General features: G+C 40.3%; 1 pseudogene; it reads left to right on the forward strand.

Annotated features, from left to right (window-relative positions):
* The first annotated feature begins 7,832 nt into the window (after positions 1 to 7,832).
* Positions 7,833 to 8,546, forward strand: LOC118846896 (annotated as a pseudogene).
* Positions 8,547 to 19,231: the final 10,685 nt, after the last annotated feature.

Here is a 19,231-nt window from a genome sequence, read left to right on the forward strand (position 1 = left end):
CAGGGCCGGTGCTCTACTCACTGCGTCACCTAGCTGCCCCCTTTCTCCTTTTTCAATATCCCTTACAGGCCATGTCTCACTTTCCTCATCTCTAAAATGAAATAGATGGACTAAATAATAATTAAAATCATTCCAGTCCTAAACATTATGTGAAGCTATTGACAGTGTTTCTATACTGAGAAACATCTTAGTGCAAAGAAGGGAGCACTGGATTTTTTTCCTCTCAGAAGTCCTGGGTTCAAGTCCTGGCAATTCTACCTACTCTCTATGCAGCAGTATGCTTGTAAATATTTAACAACTGGCTTTCTGGGGTGGAAAAAGTGTACATATGACACACCTTTAAGTTTAATCTGCATTATTAACATTTTATTCATCATTTTATTAAGTTGAGATAACCAACAAAACAACAAATAAAGCCTTTTTTCCAACTTCCAAGGTATAAATGCTCACGCTGAAAATTTAACAATCAGCTCTCCAGAACTGGTTCTAGCTGACTCAAGCACCTACAAAAAAGGCATCTCCCATCTCTCCACCTTCATTTCCTCATCTATAAACACGAAAGGACTGAACCCTCTAAGGTCCAATGATCCTATTGGAGATTTCTGTCTGTTCTTGTCATTACAATGTTTCACTTCTTCCTCAACACGCTTTCACAACATGCTAAAATTACTGCCTTTGAAGCTTGTATTACATCGATTACAGTTTAGAGTCAGTGGATTCTGGTGGCACCTCACTCTCCTAGTAACATGCCTGCCAATTACCCTTCAGGATTGATCACTTTGGAGATTGTTAATCTCATCTGGGCCTATCTTGACCATTGCACATAGTGAGGATAGGAAAGAGAGGGGTCGGTGAGGACCCACCCCATAGCTTCAAGCCTGGTCTAATGGAAGAGCTGGTGTGCAATGAACAGAAATAGGGTAGTGAGGAGGAAGAGGTGGGGGACAGGATTGAATTCAATTTTAGCCATGTTGAAGATGAGGCAAAGCAAGAATATGCTGGTGGAGGTATATAGGAGAAAGATGGAAGTGTGGCCATTTCTAATGCCTATCCTGGGATAGGGCTGACTTTGGGATTTCTAGTTCCCCCGTAGAGCCCTCAGGCTCCTGCACTTACCATTATTTTTCTGTCTCTATATCCCTACAGGTTAGCACAGGGTCTTTTACACACAAGTTATTTAATAAAGATCTGTTCAGTTTTACTGAAATCAGAGCCACAAATATCATTTTTCACACTTGGGGCAAATCTCACAAAATATAAGTCCTAAAAGATTAACAAAATCTACCCAAGGCAAATAGTATAAAAATGGCCTCAAATGAACTTTTAAAAGACATATTATGTTATAGCACAATCAGGTGAGCTGTTGGGGAAGAGAAGGCTTGAGAATAGTGAGATGACAGATAAATGACAAGGCCATTAGGGGATGTGGAAAGGAAAAGAGAATAGGCATTTATTAAGTACCTACTATGTGCCAAGCAGCTTTGGGGGCAGCTAGGTGGTGAAGTGGATAGCACACCAGGTCTGAAGTCAGGAAGACTCGTCTTCCTGAGTTCAAATCTGTCCTAAGACACTTACTAGCCATGTGAACCTGGTCAAGTCACTTAACCCTGTTTGTCTCAGTTTCCTCATTTATAAAATGAGCTGGAAAAGGGAATGGCAAACCACTCCAGTATCTTTGCCAAGAAAACCCCAAATGGGGTCATGGAGAGTTAGACATGACTGAACAAGAACAAAACTTCGTGACTCTGAGATGCCAGTGGCCAGTTTTATTATTATGACTATTTAGCACTGTCATTAAGCTGTACCAGACAGGGAGGTATAGTTGACTGATCACTGGACTTGGAGGAAGGAAGACCTGGATTTGAATCCTGCTTTAAACACTTACTGCACAAGTCACTTATCTCTCTGGGCTTCAGTTTTCTCATTCGGTAAAATGTAGGAGTCCAAAATAGCTTCCAAATCTAAACTGAGATCTTGTGATTACTTTGCTGACTAATTACTAAGGCAGGAAGCAAATTTTACATAAATTAACTTCAATCAGAACAAGAATTTAAGTGGAGTGACCAAGACTTTGATCTAGATCTAAGTTTAAGTCCTATCTCTGACATATACTGACTACATAATCCTGGGCAAGTCGGTTAACCTCTCAAGGCCCCAGACAATTTTTTAAGGCAGACCTGCACAACTTGGCAGTAGGTAGGGGCCAAAATTAAATTAGACTAAACTTCTTTGGGCCACAGATAGGTTTTTAGGGGCTCACTTTCCAAGTAAAGGTATGACTAATGATTAAATTATTTCTCAAAACACTTTTTTTTTTACTGGGACATACCCCAGAAACTGCAATCAGCAAAAACTTCTTTGTAAAGTCACCTTCAGCAAAAGACTTTCAGCAGCAGCAATTTCTTTAGAAATCTGAAAACTAACCTTAGTAGCTGCCTCAGTTTCTGAATTGACTTTCTTGAAAAGCCGTTGTTTCCCACTGAGATTTTTCAACAATTTGGATGTTTTAATTTGTTTTTCGTTGACGTCCAATTTGCTTAAGTCAGGATGTTTTGATTCAAAATGACGATGAAGATTGTATTCCTTTGGAACAGCTATTACTTCTCAGCAAACAAGGCACAATATTTTCTCTCCCCCGTAAGTAAACAAGTATCTGTTTGTCCACTCCAGATTAAACACTCTGTGTTCTGATTTGATCTCCTATTTCTTTTCATCACCCGTTTTACAAAGTCACCCCCAAAACTTTCATGTTAGAACCAAAAAATCTCTACAGCAACTGCTCACATACAAAGAAATACTGAACTGAGTGTCTGACCTTGGAGAGAGCACCAGACACATATGTAATTTGGAGGGCGGCCACGCAGTGAGAGAAGAGGAGAAGCCCTCACCCCGTTGCCACTCATCGAAGAACAGGCATCCGCTGCTTTGACTAGTTGAGGGCAGGTCAATTGGGGCGCAGACAAAGCACTTGTTATATATTTACTTTCTTTTACATCCTCTACATTTTTCATGGGCCACCTGAAATCCTTTGTTGGACCACAAGTAGCCCATGGGCCATATGCTGTACAGGCCTGTTCTAAGGCTATAAGATGAGAAGCCATTGTCAGGTTCTATCAGTTGGGGGAGTTTTTTCCTCAAGAGTTTCTTCCAGTTATGATATATGAGCAACAACAATAAAAAAGATAAACATTCACAGAGCACTTTATATTACCTCCCTCAAGAGGTGAGGGGCTGACTTGGCTGCTGGGGCATGAGACGGATTTGTAAGCCAGAACATTAGTGGGGGAGGGGGGTTTGCCTACAGGGGGATGTGTAGCCAACATAAGAACCATTCCCTGTCACCTGCAAGGGGAAGTCTGTACTCAGGTCTCAGGCTACCTAGAAGGCAAAACGGCAAGATCAGGAGGCTCCATGGTGAATTCAGAATCACAAAATCTAGAACCTGGGAAGTACTTAAGCATCCATCTAGTCTAATCCATACCCAAAAGGATTCTTCACTATAACATACCTGACAAGTGGTCATCCAGCATCCTCTGCTTACAATCCTCCAAGAAGGGGAAATCCACTCATAGCAAAGGGAGCAGCTAAATGTGTAAAAGGGACACGGTCATCAGACTTGATGAATTGATTGGGGAGGGGGAGGGCAACAAGCATTTTTTAGCCACTTACTATGTGTCAGGCACTGTGCTAAGTGCTTAACAATTATCATCTCATTAAATCTGGGAGAAATGATTATTTCTCTCATATTTTAAAAATACATTTATTTATTTTTAGTTCTCAATGTTCACTTTTATAAGATTCTGAATTCTAAATTTTTCCCTTCCTTCCCTCCCCACTCCTCAAGATAGCATGCAATCTGATATAGGCTATACATGTATGATCACATTAGACATACTGTATTTCCACGCTAGTCATATTGTAAAGAAGAATTAAAACAAAAGGAAAAAAACACAGGAAAGAAAAAAAGAGAGATCTACATTCAGACTCCATAGTTCTTTCTCTGGATGTGGATAGCACTTTTCCATTATGAGTTTTTTGGAACTGTCTTAGATCATTGCATTGCTCAGAAGAGCTAAGTCTAACAAAGTCAGTCATTGAACAGTGTTGCCATTAGTGTATACAATGTTCTCTTGGTTCTGCTCACTTCATTCAGCATCAGCTCATGCAAGTCTTTCCAGGTTTTTCTGAAATCTTCCTGCTCCCCATTTCTTATGAAACAATAGTATTCCATTACATTCATATATCACAACTTGTTTAGCCATTCCCCAAATGATGGGTATCCCTTCAACTTCCATTTCTTGGCCACCACAAAAAGAGCCACTAGAAATATTTTTGTACATATGGGTCCTTTTCCCTTTTTTGATGATTTCTTTGGGATACAGACGTAGAAGCAGTATTTCCGAATCTAAGAGTATGCATAGTTTTATAATCCTTTGGGTATAGTTCCAAATTTCTCTCTAAAATGGTTGGATCAATTCACAACTCCACCAACAGTGCATTAGTGTCTGATTTTCCCACATCTTCTCCAACATTTATCATTTTCCTGTTTTGTCATGTTAGCCAATTTAATAGGTGTGATGTGGTACCTCAGAGTTGTTTTAATTTGCATTTCTTTAATCAATAGTGATTTAGAGCATTTTTGAAATGACTATAGATAGCTTTAATTTCTTCACCCAAAAACTGCTGGTTCATATCCTTTGACCATTTATTGGCAATTGACCATTAATTGGGCAATGACTTGTATTTTTATAAATTTGACTCAGTTCTCTACATATTTTAGAAATGAGGCCTTTATCAGAGACAATGATTGTAAAAACTTTCTCAGCTTTCTGCTTCCTTTCTGATTTTGGTTGCGTTGGCTTTGTTTATGCAAAAACTTTTTAATTTAATATAATCATAATTATTCATTTTGCATTTCATAATGTTCTCTATCTCTTGTTTGGTCATAAATTCTTCCTTCTCCATAGATCTGACAAGTTAACTATTCCTTGCTCTCCTAATGTGCTTAGAGTTTCACCCTTTACGTCTAAGTCGTATACCCATTTTGACCTTGTATTGGTCAGTGTAAGATGTTGGTCTATGCCTAGTTTTTGCCATACTATTTTCCAGTCTTCCCAGCAGTTTTTGTCAAATAGTGAGTTCTTATCTCTGAAGCTGAGGTGTTTGGGTTTATCAGATAGTAGATTACTATAGTCATTGACTACTGTGTCTTATGTACCTAACCTATTCCACTGATCTACCACTCTATTTCTTAGCCAGTACCAAGTAGTTTTGATGATTGCTGCTTTATAATACAGTTTTAGATCTGCTATGGCTAGGCCTCCTTTCCTTACATTTCTTTTCATTAATTCCCTTGATTTTCTGGACCTTTTGTTCTTCCAGATAAATTTTGTTATTGTTTTTTTCTAGCTCCATAAAATAATTTTTTGGTAGTTTGATAGGTATGGCATGAATAAGTGTTTCAACAATCCAGCTAGCAGCTGTTGTGCGGGTGAAAGACCAACACAAGTCCAACAACAAGCACGCTGCCAAAGCGCTGCAAAAGCCCAGGTTCTTTTGATCTGCTTTACTAAGGAAAGCAACATTAAGGAGTTGACAATATTACTTTAATCCAGTATACAAATATCATTCACATATTTCAGGGGAAAAAGCCAGCACCCTGAACTTCAGAGCAAATACAAACAAATTACAAACATCAACAGACAGACCTCATCTGATTCAAATCCCAATACATAGTTGCCAGAGTTTAACAAAGTCCCAACATCCGGGTTTACGAACTGGAGGGCTCTTAGCTACAGCTGCCTGGAGTCTCCACACCAAGAGTGAGAGCACTGCACAATAGCTCTGTCTTCTCTTCTTATAGGATTTCAGACGTCATCAAACGTCATCTGAATGACCAGAACTTAGGCTCTTATGATTGGCTCTTGAGTTAGCACCTCCCCTTAGTACTCTGGGAGCTTCACACCCACATAGGCTTAGCACCTAATAGGGATTTGGGCTTGGGGCTTAGCACCTAGTAAGACTCAATGAAATACACTGAATTAATCAAAGGAAACAAAAGCCAAACTCTTCAAGGGTACTTGGTTGAACTGAGTGCTAAGAGCCTATTTTGCTTACCAACACAATAAGCAAATTAATTTAGGCAGAATTGTCATTTTTATTATATTAGCATGGCCTAGCCATGGGAAGCTGATATTTTCCCAGTTATTCAGATCTAACTTTATTTGTGTGAAGTGTTTCATAATTGTGTTCATATGGTTCCTAGCTTTGTCTTCGCAGGTAGAATCCTGAATATTTTATATTGTCTACAGTTACTTTAAATGGAATTTCTCTATCTCTTGCTCTCTCTTGTATTTATAACTCATTATTTGATCAGAACCAAGGTTTTCCCCTTTTCTACTTCCTCACCTACAACCAGTGCAAGAAATCTCTCTCAAAGATTTAATCAGATAGTAAAAGAAATTTAAGTTTAGGCTAATGGGTAAATTCCTGCTCATTGTGTTTATTGAGACAGGTCTAGGAAAGTGTTGATTCTCCCTTTTGTCAAATAGGTTATACAGAAATTGATGTCTCTTTGACCAAAATTTGGGTGATCCAAGTCACATACCTCAAGACCCTCACTGTAATATAACCCAATTTTTCTCATTAATTATTAACCAGTCAAAGTTGATTGCTACCCTCAGGAATACTTAATCTTCCAAGGGCATATAAACTGTGAACCCACCATCATGAGGGGTCTTTGGTCCAAGAGAGACAGCCAAATGACCATCCTTTTCCTAATAAACATGCTGACCTTATTTGGCCTTATTAATAAAATGTTTGAATTACCCAGAAACTATGTCTCTCAAACTTACTAAATGCCACAGTTTCACTCTGTGGATGTTTCTAGGTAAGGAAGTGTTATCTGTCACCTCAAATCAGAGCAGCCTCTCCTCGTAAAGGGAGGCCTCATAATTTAGTGGACGGAACACTGGACTTGGAATCAGGAAGACCCACCTTTGCACCTCTCCTCAGACACTTACCAACAGTCTGTTTTTTGTAAGTAACTTAACCTCTCTGGGCCTCAGTTTTCTCATCTATAAAAGGAAGGGGTTGACCTCAAAAACCTCACAGGTCTCTTCCAGCTCTAAATCTATGGTCCTGGAATTAAATACAAACAAATTCTTTATCTTTAGCTCTTTTTATTTACAAAATTCTGTCATTACAACATTTCCTTCCTCATGGGGAACATTAAATTTCTGCTAATACAGCTCAGCTTGCATTAATTTCATTTTTGGTTTATCCCCTCCCCTTTTGTGTATGTTTCCTCCTTGGGTTTCATATGCATATTCTTTTGGCAAACCAACACCTCATGTATTTTCTTATCAAAGTAATACCATTTCCTTAGTCACCAAGGTTCAAACTTCTGACTTTATGGTGACCTATTCCCTCCCCCTCCCCCAAAGCAATGAGTTGCCAAGAGAAACACCTAGGTAGAACAGGGAATTCTGTTGTTGTTTTTGTTGTTGAGTCATTTCAGTGTCCTACTCTTCATGACCCCATTTGGGGTTTTCCTGGAGAAGATATTAAAATGTGACCCTGTTTGCCTCAGTTTTCTCATCTGTAAAATGAGCTGGAGAAGGAAGCTGCCAAGAAAACCCCAGATGGGGTCACAAAGAGTCAGACATGACTGAACAACAACAGAAAAACAAAGGCATGACAGTGATGCAGGCCTGCACAAGGGTGGTAGCTATGTCAGAGGAGAGAAAGGGATGTTTGTGAGAAATGTTGTGAAGATTTAGTGACATAGTGGATTCTTAAATGACTAAAAGTGGCTTTCCTGTCAGTGCAAGATGGCAGTGCAGATCTCCAAGAAGAGGAAGTTTGTTGCTGATGGCATCCTCAAAGCTGAGCTGAACAAGTTTCTCACCAGTGAGCTGACTGAGGATGGCTGTTCTGGGGCGGAGGTTTGATTCACCCCAACCAGGACAGAAATCATCATCTTGGCCCCCAGGACTCAGAATGTCCTTGGAGAGAAGGGTCATCAGATTCGTGAACTGACAGCTGTAGCTCAGAAGAAGCTTGGCTTCCCCGAAGGCAGCGTAGAGCTATATGCTGAGAAGGTGGCCATCAGAGATCTCTGAGCTGTTGCCCAGGCCGAGACCCTGCGTTACAAACTCGTGGGAGGTCTTGCTGTGTGTAGGGCCAGCTATGGTGTCCTCTGCTTCATTATAGAGGGTGGAGCAAAGGGATGTGAGTTGGTGGTGTCTGGTAAGCTCAGTGCCAGAGGGCCAAGTCCATGAAATTTGTGGATGGCCTGTTGACCCACAGTGGAGACTTGTCAACTACTCTGTCGACACAGCTGTGCATCACATCCTCCTCAGACAGGGTATATTGGGAATTAAAGTCAAAATCATGTTGCCCTGGGACCTAAGTGGCAATATTGCCCCTAAGAAACCTCTGCCCAACCATGTGAGCATCATAGAGCCCAAGGATAAGATTCTTCCTACCACCCCCATCTCAGAGCAGAGCAACCAGCTACACCCCAGCCAGTGCCCACTGTGTAACAGGACTCTGTGACATCTGGAATGGTGTGCCCAAAGCTCTTCTGTAAAGATTTCAATAAAACCTTTTTTTAAAGAAAACAAGAGATAACTACAAGTGAAGATTGATTTAAGGATGACACTGAGATTGTGAGTTTAGAAAAATGGGAGGATGGTAAAATCCTAGACAGTAATACAGGGGTTGGGAAGAGAAAAGATATAAGTTTTGTTTTGGGTGTGTTGAGTTGGAGATGCCTATGGGACATTCAGTTTGAGATACCTAAGAGACAACTAGTGTTTTGGGACTGAAGCTCAGAACAGAGATTAAGGCTAGATATATAGTTTTGGGAATCATTTGCATAGAGATGAAAACTGATTCCATGTGACCTAATGAGATCACCAAATCAGATCTTTAGAGGGAGAAGAGAAAGGAGTCCAGGAGAGAGCCTTCATAGATCCTCATGGTTATAGGGTGTGACCTGGCTGAAGATCCAGAAAAGTGGATTGAAACAAAATGACCAGATAGGTAGAAAAAGAATCAGGAGAAAATAGTGTCACAGAAGCCTAGAGAGGAGAGTATATCCAGGAGGAGATGGTGGTTCAGTTTTAAATGCTGCAGATTGGTCAAGAAGGATGAGGTTTGAGAGAAGGCCATTAAGTTGATAATGAAGAGATAATTGATAGTCAATCAACAAACATTCATTAATGCCAGGCACTACAGTGAGGACACAAATGCAAATATGAAAAAGAAAGACAATCCCTGACCTCAAGGGGGTTACTATTAAATGGGAGAAGATAGTGTGATATAGCAGGTGAAAAATGATGAGACACTTTCTCCAATCTTCACAACTTCTCAGACCTCTAAAAACAGGATTTACGCATAAAAGATAAAGCAATTTCAGCTATGTCCTTAGAAAAGGATACCAATAACTCTAAACAGGTAATAATTGAATGAACTCACAGCAGAAAAGGATAATCCCCAACTCTTAACTGGCTCACTCTCCCCACCACTCACCACACTGTGGCACCAGGTTGCACAAGCCAACCCACAGACTTGCGGCTGAGAGAAATGATTATTAATAATCAATGATTTGGGAAGATCCAGAGTCCCGCCCCCCCCCTTTTTTTTTCTAAAGTCCTCCTTTCAAAAGCTCAGTCTCTGAAAATTGAATTAATTTTCTCCTCAGTCTGGTCAGACCCCACACAACCCTACAAGGAATTTAATCTAAGGTAGGGAAGTTCACTGTGCTCTATACAGGTTTTCGTGGGTATAAATTCTTTTAATAGATTGCCCAAGGCTGGGCAATTTAGAAGTAAATAACAATCAAAGTTAGAACAGGTCCAGCCTCTCATTATAATATTCCTTCTCTCATTAATCCTTAACCAATCAGAATTGATTTCCACCTTCAGGAACACCAACTTTTCCAAAGGCATATGCCTGCTGCCATGATGATCTTTGGCATTCAAGACCGCCACTGACTCCTTTTATTAATAATACATTAGAATTGTTAATAAAATGACTAGCTGTCCAGAAATTATGCCTCTCAGACTTTTTAAACATCACACAACGGAACAGAACAGTGCCACTCTCTCCTCCCAGGGACAGGAAAAACCAAAAGACAGAACCTTGCTCTGGTTGGGACAACAGCATGTCAGCACTTGGTTCTGTTAACAGGGCCGTTAGAGAACTGAGGAATCAAGGGCACTGGGAAAGAGCACATATGGAGCTGTTTGACCCTCCATTTAAGCCTGAAGGAAAGAGCCCAGCATCCAGTTGGGGTCAGTTCTGTCCCCCTAGAAGTCACCTGGAATAGAGAGTGAGGCTGGTGAAATATGAATTGCCAGCATGCAAGAAGGCTGAGACAGTTTAGAGGTCCAGCCCCCAGGAAAACCACCATCAGAGGGGAGGGAATTAGAAAGTAAACAATAGAGGAAAATAAGGAGAAAAGACTGAAATTGCCAACAATTTCAAGAAGAAGAAAATTCGTGTAAAGACCTTGGGCATGAGCAACAAGGAAGATATTAAAGCAGAATGGAATATGACCTTCAGATCATCCTCAGCTAAGGGACCCCAAGCACTTATGAATAAATATTGCAAGACAAAGGAAAATGAATCAACACCTAATGAGGCAAAAGAAATTGCGGATTATCAAGAGAGCATGAAACTGCAGCAGGATGTTTCTTAACAGTTTAAAAGAAAATAAGAATTGTGAAAATTGAATTTATGGCCTGTACAGCAGAAATAATTGACAAAATAAAAAAAAATCCATGGATTGAATATATGGTGGCAAGCCTCACCAAAGAAACAAAAGAGAAAATAACTGATTGGAAACACAAATATGTAGAAGTGAAGGATAGTCTCTAGAAGGAACAATGTTAAAAGAAAACATGATTTCCGTCGAGCAAAACATGTTGACCTTGAAGACAGGATATATAGGGAGAACTTAGGGATTATAGGTTTTTCAGAAGAATATGACAAGCTAAAAAACCTGAGCACCATAATGCAGGAAATATTAGAAGAAAAGTGTACAGTATATCTAAACACAGAAAAAAGACACCAATCAAAATAATCCAAGATTGTTTCCAGGGGGGAAGAAAAACGATTTTTGCTGCAACACCAAGACACATAGTCAGAAGTGTATTGGTAAATATTTAGCAACCATCTCAATAAAAAAAATGTACAGGGCATACTTTTAAGTTTAATCAAAATTATTAACACTTTCTTAAATCAACAATCCAAACAATAAAATAAAATAAAATAAGTCAAGCCCTAATATGTAGCCTTTGCCATTTCCAAGATGTAAATAATCACTTTGAAAATTTAATAATTAGCTCTCTGAAGCCATTTCAAGCTGGTTTCAGCTCACCCCTGCTCATAATGGTTGTGCTTAACAATTCCAATGAGAGAGAGATCATTAGTAACTGAGGTTTCAGCTGAATGATAAAAATCAAAAGCTATATTTCACAGGGTTTAGAATTGAGTAGAGGAGAGGAAGTGGAGGCCCCTAGGGCTGACCACACACACACCTCTTCCTTCCCCATTCGTCTCATGTCTGGGCTATTGTAGTGGACTTCTAGTTGGTGTCCTTGTCTCCAATCTCTCCTTGCTCCAATTCATCCTTAACTCACTGGCTGTCCCTCATAGTGCTAATATTCTTCTTCCTCACCTGGCCTCTTAGCTTCCCTGCCTTTCCCTTAGTCTTTCCCTTAAAGACTCAAACTGTGGGAGATCGTTCTTGGTCCTCCTTAGCTGCTAGTGCCTTCCCTCAGAAATTACTTTCCATCTATACTCTAGATACAAATTACAGCTGGCACTCATTTTGTTTCTTTGTTTAATTTTTCTTGTATCACCAGCACTTGGCACAATGCCTGACACATAGTAAACTCTTAATAAATGCTTGTTAATTGACTCACTTCTAATTTGTCTCCCTGCTTTCAGTTTGCCCATTCTCCAATCCATTCTTTCTTTTTTTTTAGTTAAATCACTTTAATTTATCTTGCTTTTAATTAATTTTTCAATTAATGAGCAATTTTCTCTCCCTCCTACCTACCTCCCATCACACTAAAAAAAAAAGAAAAGAAAAAGAAAATCTTATATCTATACTGTAACAACATTTTAAAAATGAACTACTCTGAAAGATTCTTTAAAAAACTCTGGTAGGGACAATAACCCATCGATAGTGTGTGGAATGAGTGAAGACCTCTCATAAAAGGGGACAAATTAAATGAATAGAAATAAGCCATTTCTCTACTTAGATGTTTTCCTTTCTATAAGCTAGGCTAGTGACCGTAAGGCCCCCGAGGATAAGAATAGGACACAGGATGCTCACATCCTGTGTATTTACCTAAGGGCGAGAGGCCTGAAAGAATGGTTGAGGTGAATAAGTCAGCAACCATAAAATCCTCTGAGAATGATGATAGGACACAGGATGCTCAGCCCCTATGTATTGACCCCAGGATAAGGGACCCTCCGCTCAGGAGAATGAATGAAAAGTCAGAAAGCCAGGTGCAATGTATACATGCAAGACCAGTCAGGTATAAGAATGATGGGAGACAAAATGTAAGGGTGCTGGGGGATATCCGTCACAGATGTAAGGGTGATCGGAGGCATCTGTTGCAGAAGCAAGGGTGGTGGGAAAGGCTAATCTGCCACAGATGTGAAGATGAGGTAACCAACTGGCTTCTGCCTGTCACAGATAACCAAACCATTTATTCATTGTCGTTGTCATTAAGATATATTTATCACTTCAGATTGATGAGAGAATGGGATAAGAATGGTGGGAAGGTTACGTCCATCACCTGCTTGTCAAAAGTAAACATACTATTTGTTCTTTGCCATTGTCACCGGGTAGATTTATCGCGTCCAGATTGTACCCTCAAAACTTACGTTTTCAAGCTGAGAGGAAGGAGGTTGGGAGGGGGAATTGCAGTTAGGGACCTATATAAACACCCCAATTCTCTGTGTCCAGTGCACTCTGACACTGAGAGGTGCCTGGAGTTCCCCTTTCCCACGGGATCATAATAAATTTTCCTTTCTACTTTCACCTTGAGATGCCTCTGTTTTAATTCTTTGATTCGTAAGTTCGTATCACACACAATAGGGACAATAACCCATCATGATTCCAAAGAATTCACGATGAAGCATGATACCTGCCTCCTGACAATGAATAGTCTTGATATACAGAATAAGAAACACATTTTTGGAAATGATGAAGGAATTTATATCACTCTGTATCTTGAGTTTACATTTCTCTGTCAGGAGGCGAGCAACACAATTCATCTGTCCTCTAGAATCATAGTCAGGCATTACATTGATCAGAGGTCTTAGGTCTTTCAGAGTTGTCCAGTTTGACAATGGTTTCACAGTACAAATTGTTCCCCTGGTTCTGCTCCCTCTGTATTAGTTCAAACCAGGCTTCCCAGGTTTTTCTGAAACTGTCACCATGATTGGTTCTTACAGCACAGTATGATCCCATTATATTCCTTCTCCAATCCATTCTTCACACAACAGCTGATAGAATCTCTCTAAGGCACGACTGTGACCATGTGACTTTCCTACTCAAAAACCTACTCAGAAGTTCGCTATTATTTTTAGGACAAAATATGACCTACTCAACCTGGCACTTAGTATCCCCCACCAACTGGCTACTTCTCTTACCTTCCCCATCTTCTTTGTTATTCCCCTCCATGAATTCTACCCTCAAGCCAAAACAGTATAGTTGAAAGGCTGTGAGCTAGCCAGACTCATTACTTTATCATCCTGCCAAACGAAGGTCCTAGTTTTACAGTTAACACTTTGGTGATCTGGAGATCAAGAATGCTAGGTCTGGAGTTAGATGACCTTGGAACTCACCTACCTCTGCTACTAGTTAGCTACATGACCTTTAGCAAGTCACTTCCCCTCTGGAGACATCAATTTCTTTACCTTGAGACCAGAGTGGGGAGGGAGGTGTGAAGGAGGGAAAAAGGTGCTGTATTACCTACCTCGCAGTCACTGTGAGGAAAGTGCTTTGCAAAGATCAAAGTGCCAAATTAATGGGAGGTAATTTTTGTTATGTTTGAAAACCAACCTAGCTAGTTTAGGAGATCTTCATCATTATAAATTTACCTATTTTTGTCATAAAAATACCCAAGTGATGGATCTTTTTTTTTCAAACATGGACGTTCATAAAATTGGTCTACCAGGCAAAGGCGGCTGAGATTTGATCGAGTGGAAGGAGTATCCCCAGTGATAAAATCATGGAACCTTGAAATCTTAAAGGACTGATCTCTGCAGAAATCTGTTAAAGGCATTCTTTGTGTGGCTTGTCCCAGGACACAGTCTCTGTTTCTGATTACATAAATGGGCTTCCAAAAGGGCTTTTCTCCTCCCTATAGAATCAGACAGAAACTTGGACTTTGTTCAAACTCTTGACTAACTCAGTCTTTCCAAAAAGTCATCCCTTGTACCATTTAACTGCCTAGGAAGGCAGCCAGCTGTAATGAATGAGGGTACCATACTAAGAATCAAGGGGCAAGTAAATCATAGAAACTTAGGGCTAGAAGAGATTCTCTAAGTCATCCAATCCAACTTTCACTACGTTCTACCTACTACGAATGCCATAAAAACAACATATAAAATAGATGTATATGTAGAAACTAGAAACTGAAACTTCTTTTTCTCCAGCTTTCATCAAGTGCAGTCATCAGGCCATGTATTTACAGGGACTCAATGTAATTAAATTGGCATTCACAAGGACATCCATGAAGTATAGCTTGCTTTGAGTCCCGTGTCAAGGCTTTATGGGACTATTTTTACTCAGTCCTTTCATCTCTCTATCCTTGTGAGGGAGAATCTCATTTGAGGATTTCTGGTTCAGACATTACAAACGCAGCTCTTTAGTAAATTTCCAGTGGCATCCTCCTTCTGCTGTTGCCATATTTTGTGCCTATACCATATGTTCTCCACCAAAATCTTGCTCCACAGTGTGCTGTGGAAGTGACCACGGGATTTTGAAGACCATGCCAATAGAATTCTGACACATCTTACAGATCAGGAGGAGAAAATAGGAAGTAAAGAAGCAGACCAAGTTAGTGAATGGCTGGATGAACAAGAAAGCCCAATAACGTCCTGAGGCTGTCATATGAAAGACACATTAGAGGAAATAATAATTCAAAGGATTTTGTCAGGGTGACTGGAGCCATTTCTCAGGATACCAAAATTGAGTGTAGAAACAATTAAGCACAGCACCTAGTTAACAAGAATCATTAGTTAAAAAAGAAAGCTACCCTATGTACCCATCTGGGATCACTATAGTAGCTAATTACCTTTCCCCCTCAACTGAATTTGTCTTAATTACTTATATTATTTTTACCTCATGAATTGTGAAGATGATTTGAAGACATGTTCCTTACTATTTGACCCAATATGAAAATTGCTAATTATGTCTAGTGACGAACAATATATCCGTCACCACTTAAAAACCAGCCTAAATACAGAGAAGCCCAATACCAGAAGGTTATATACTAAATGATTAAGTTTTTTGGCCACAATATATTGCTATTATACAATACTATACATAAATTTTATGAATTTCTGGGTTTCTAAACTTTTTCTTTGTTGTCTTCTGGTCTTTGAGTGTCACATGGGGCTTCAGAAAAACTCCCCCCAAATTCCCATTTAATTTCTTATGCCAACCCTCAATATGTGGAAACCATGACGGGGAAAGTCAAGGCATGGAAGGGATAACTATATTCCAATTTTCCTAGCAGGACCAGTGATTCAGAGTCTATGGGAAGTGTAACTGTAACCAGTACTGGAAAGGATGGCTAGGGATTGTGATTGGAGGAAACTACACCTCAGTAAGCTCCAGAAAATAAAAGGAAAGATAGGAGGAAGAAATCTAAAATGGAAAGAAGCTTGTCAGTATAGAACAAGAGTCCCATGGAAACAGGCATCAATCTGGAATGGGACATTGGGACTGAGGGCAAAGTCGATATGAATGCTGATGAGAGAGAAAACAACAAGGCTGGGAGGGAGGGGTTATATGTTGGCATTTGGACATTTAGTATCACTGGGATGGAGAGAGAGAAAGAAAAGACAAGAATGTGCCAGCCATTGAACAATGAGTCCAAGCAGAGCATCTGTGAATGGAAGTGTTGCGGTTTGATGATGTGTTGTGGTGGAACTGTCTCAAAGAATTCAGAGTCAGACCATCTCTAATTCAAGTATAGGCATTGATTAAGATTGATGCCTCTCATGAAGTAGGCTATGTTCGAAGAGGAACCAGCAACTTCAGAGAAAGCAAGATGGATTTTTATCTGTCTTGGTAAAGATTAAATTACATAACACAAATTATGAATATTAAAAGGCAGGAGGGGTTTGCTAAGGGATTAGGTAATAGGGGAAGGGTCCTAGCCACAGTGGAACTATGCATGCAATTATCCACAATGCATGCAGAAAAACCCATTGGGGGATATGTATGTACAATAATGATATTATAAGTGTCTCTATGTCACAAGTTCACCTAAAGGACAGCTTTTGCTATTACTGCACAGGCGCCTACTTAGGAAAGGTCCCTGCTGTTGTTTTGGGGTCCACATCCTGCTTGGGCATCCTGGTGGTGCTGCTTTCTCATTGGCTGAGTATTGTGGTCCTGTCTGAGACTAGATGGATGTGGTTGCGGTTGAGTTCATGGACACATCTGCTGTATCTGTGGGAAATACGAGGAATCTGTCTGGGGGCAGTGGCCAGCTAGGGTCAGTGGCCATCACATGGACACGCCTGCTGTTCTGTGAGAAATATGAGTTCATGAACACATCAGTTGTTATAGTGAGCAGTGAAGGAAAAAGTTAGGATATTGGGTGGGGGGACAGGGCAGCGAGTGGCTAAATAGTGGTAGTGAGCCTACTGTTCAGTGGGGCCTATCTTTATTAGGATTCCATCAGAAGGAGCTCTGATGATAAAGGCAGGGAATTGGCATGTTCAAAGTCACTGCATGGTCCTCAAAGTCTTGCTGAGATCTTCCAAGCCCTGATGTTACTGTGACTGGGTCTGTAATGCACATGTGCACACTTGTAAATATGCACATATATGTATGCATGCACATGCACATGTGCTGGCACACACACACACACACACACACACACACACACAAACTAAGGTGCCATTGAGACTAGTCATGGTCTAAATATATAACTTCATTCTTACCACTCTTGAGCTAATATGTAAATGTTAAAGCATTCTATATAAATACAAAATTAACATTTAGTCCAAGGTTTTGTTCAGAACTTTACCTATTAGGATGTGTTATTTCGATGATTTGTATCAACAGACAGCTATTGGGGGTTTTCAAAAAGCCACCATTACATCATCAGTAGAATAATCTCAATTTAGGAGGTCTCCAAATTCTGCTTTTAAGGTCAGGAATTATATAAGCCGTGACTACTCAACCAAAATTCTTAAAATCACCATCTAGTTTCATGTGCCTCTCATGTCTCAGTACATTAGAGGTTCTCCTAATTCATTCATTCATTCACTTGGCTCACTTATTTACTCCCTGTTCTCCCTTCCAAACATTCTTCCCAAATTACTCTATGCTTTAGAAGCACTTGGTCCCACCAACCTCTGCATCTTCATCATTCCACTTCCCCCAGAAAACTTCCCAGATTCAGTAGAAGAGAAATGACAGCTCTCCCAAGTCCTATCTTACCAGTACAAGACACAGTGCACTTCAAGTATTTGTTATTTCAGTAAGTCATTAACAATAAACATTTTTCTTTCTTTTTTTTTGGAGGGGGGAAGGCAGGGCAATTGAGGTTAAGTGACTTGCCCAAGGTCAACAGCTAGTAAGTGTGTCAAGTGTCTGAGGCTGCATTTTAACTCAGGTCCTCCTGATTCCAGGGCCAGTGCTCTACTCACTGTGCCACCTAACTGCCCCAACAATAAATATTTTTAAAGCTCATACTGCTTCTGGAGTAAAAAATTGGTTTGAGTCAACTAGGGTTGCTCCCCCACATAGCTTAGTAGGGAGACAAAACACTGGGACAGGAAGCTATAATGCAATATTATGAGATAAGTACATTAAAGTACATTCCATTGTGTCTCATAAAGGTAAGGCCTTATGTCAAATATAACAGCACTTGTCACCTCACTTGACTTTAACTGAGAGAAATGATTATTTCTTTCTTGTATTTTGTAAACTACTTGTCAAATTAGGACCAAACTTTTTCCCCATTTCTACTTCCTCATCCAGAAAAGAACTAGTATGAGAACTCTCTCTCAAAGATTTTCCCTTGCTAAGATCTAATCAAAGACAGTAAAAGAAATTCTAAGTTTAGGTAAATGGATGAGTTGCTGCTCATTGTGTTCCCTCAGGCAGGTCTGGAAAAAATGTGGATTCTCCCTTTTGTCAGAAAGATGAAATGGAAATTGGTAAGTCTCTTTGGGTGATCCAAGTTATACCCCAAGACCTTCATTGGAATATAGCCCAGTCCCTCCTTATAATATTAATTCTTTCATTAACTGTTAACCAACCAAAGTTGACTGCCACCCTCAGGAACACCTACTCTTCCAATGGCATAAAAACTGTGAGGCCACCCCCATGAAGGGTCTCTGGTATTCAAGAGTGCTGCTGACCTCTTTTATTAATAAAAATGCTACGTTTATTAATAAAATGATTAATTACCCAGAAACTGTGTCTCTTGAACTTTTTAAACATTACATTGATTTATATGTGCTTTTAATTTTTGGCTATAATTCGGGTTTAGAATTTACATTTTAGCTATGCAGTCTCTTTGCCTTGAAATAATATCTTACAAAATGGCGATTGGAAAGCAGGGACTACCATGAGCTCCCTGCCGAGTCCCTCCAAAAACCTATAAAAAATGGCTCTGAACCAATTCTAGAACTGCAGAACCCACAAAACAGCAGAGGGAAGCAGGGCTCCAGCCCAGGACAGCCTGGATGATCTCTGGGTGAGGTCAATCCCACACGGAGCTGGAGCTGGGAGCCCAGCAGAGCAGAGCCCAGCGTGAGCGGCATGGACCAACCAGACCAGGAGCCGGGAGGAGCGGGCCCTAGTGCCCTGAATCAGTGACCTGTGGCAGCTACCAGACTTCTCAACCCACAAACACCAAAGACAGCAGAGAAGGTTAGTGGGAAAAGCTGCGGGGAGTGGAAGGAGTTCGAGGTTCGGCCACCACCCCCGGGGCAGTGGAGGTGGGGCAGC

The sequence above is a fragment of the Trichosurus vulpecula genome, chromosome 4 (assembly GCF_011100635.1).
Source record: "Trichosurus vulpecula isolate mTriVul1 chromosome 4, mTriVul1.pri, whole genome shotgun sequence".
In the NCBI taxonomy this organism is placed as follows: Eukaryota; Metazoa; Chordata; class Mammalia; order Diprotodontia; family Phalangeridae; genus Trichosurus; species Trichosurus vulpecula.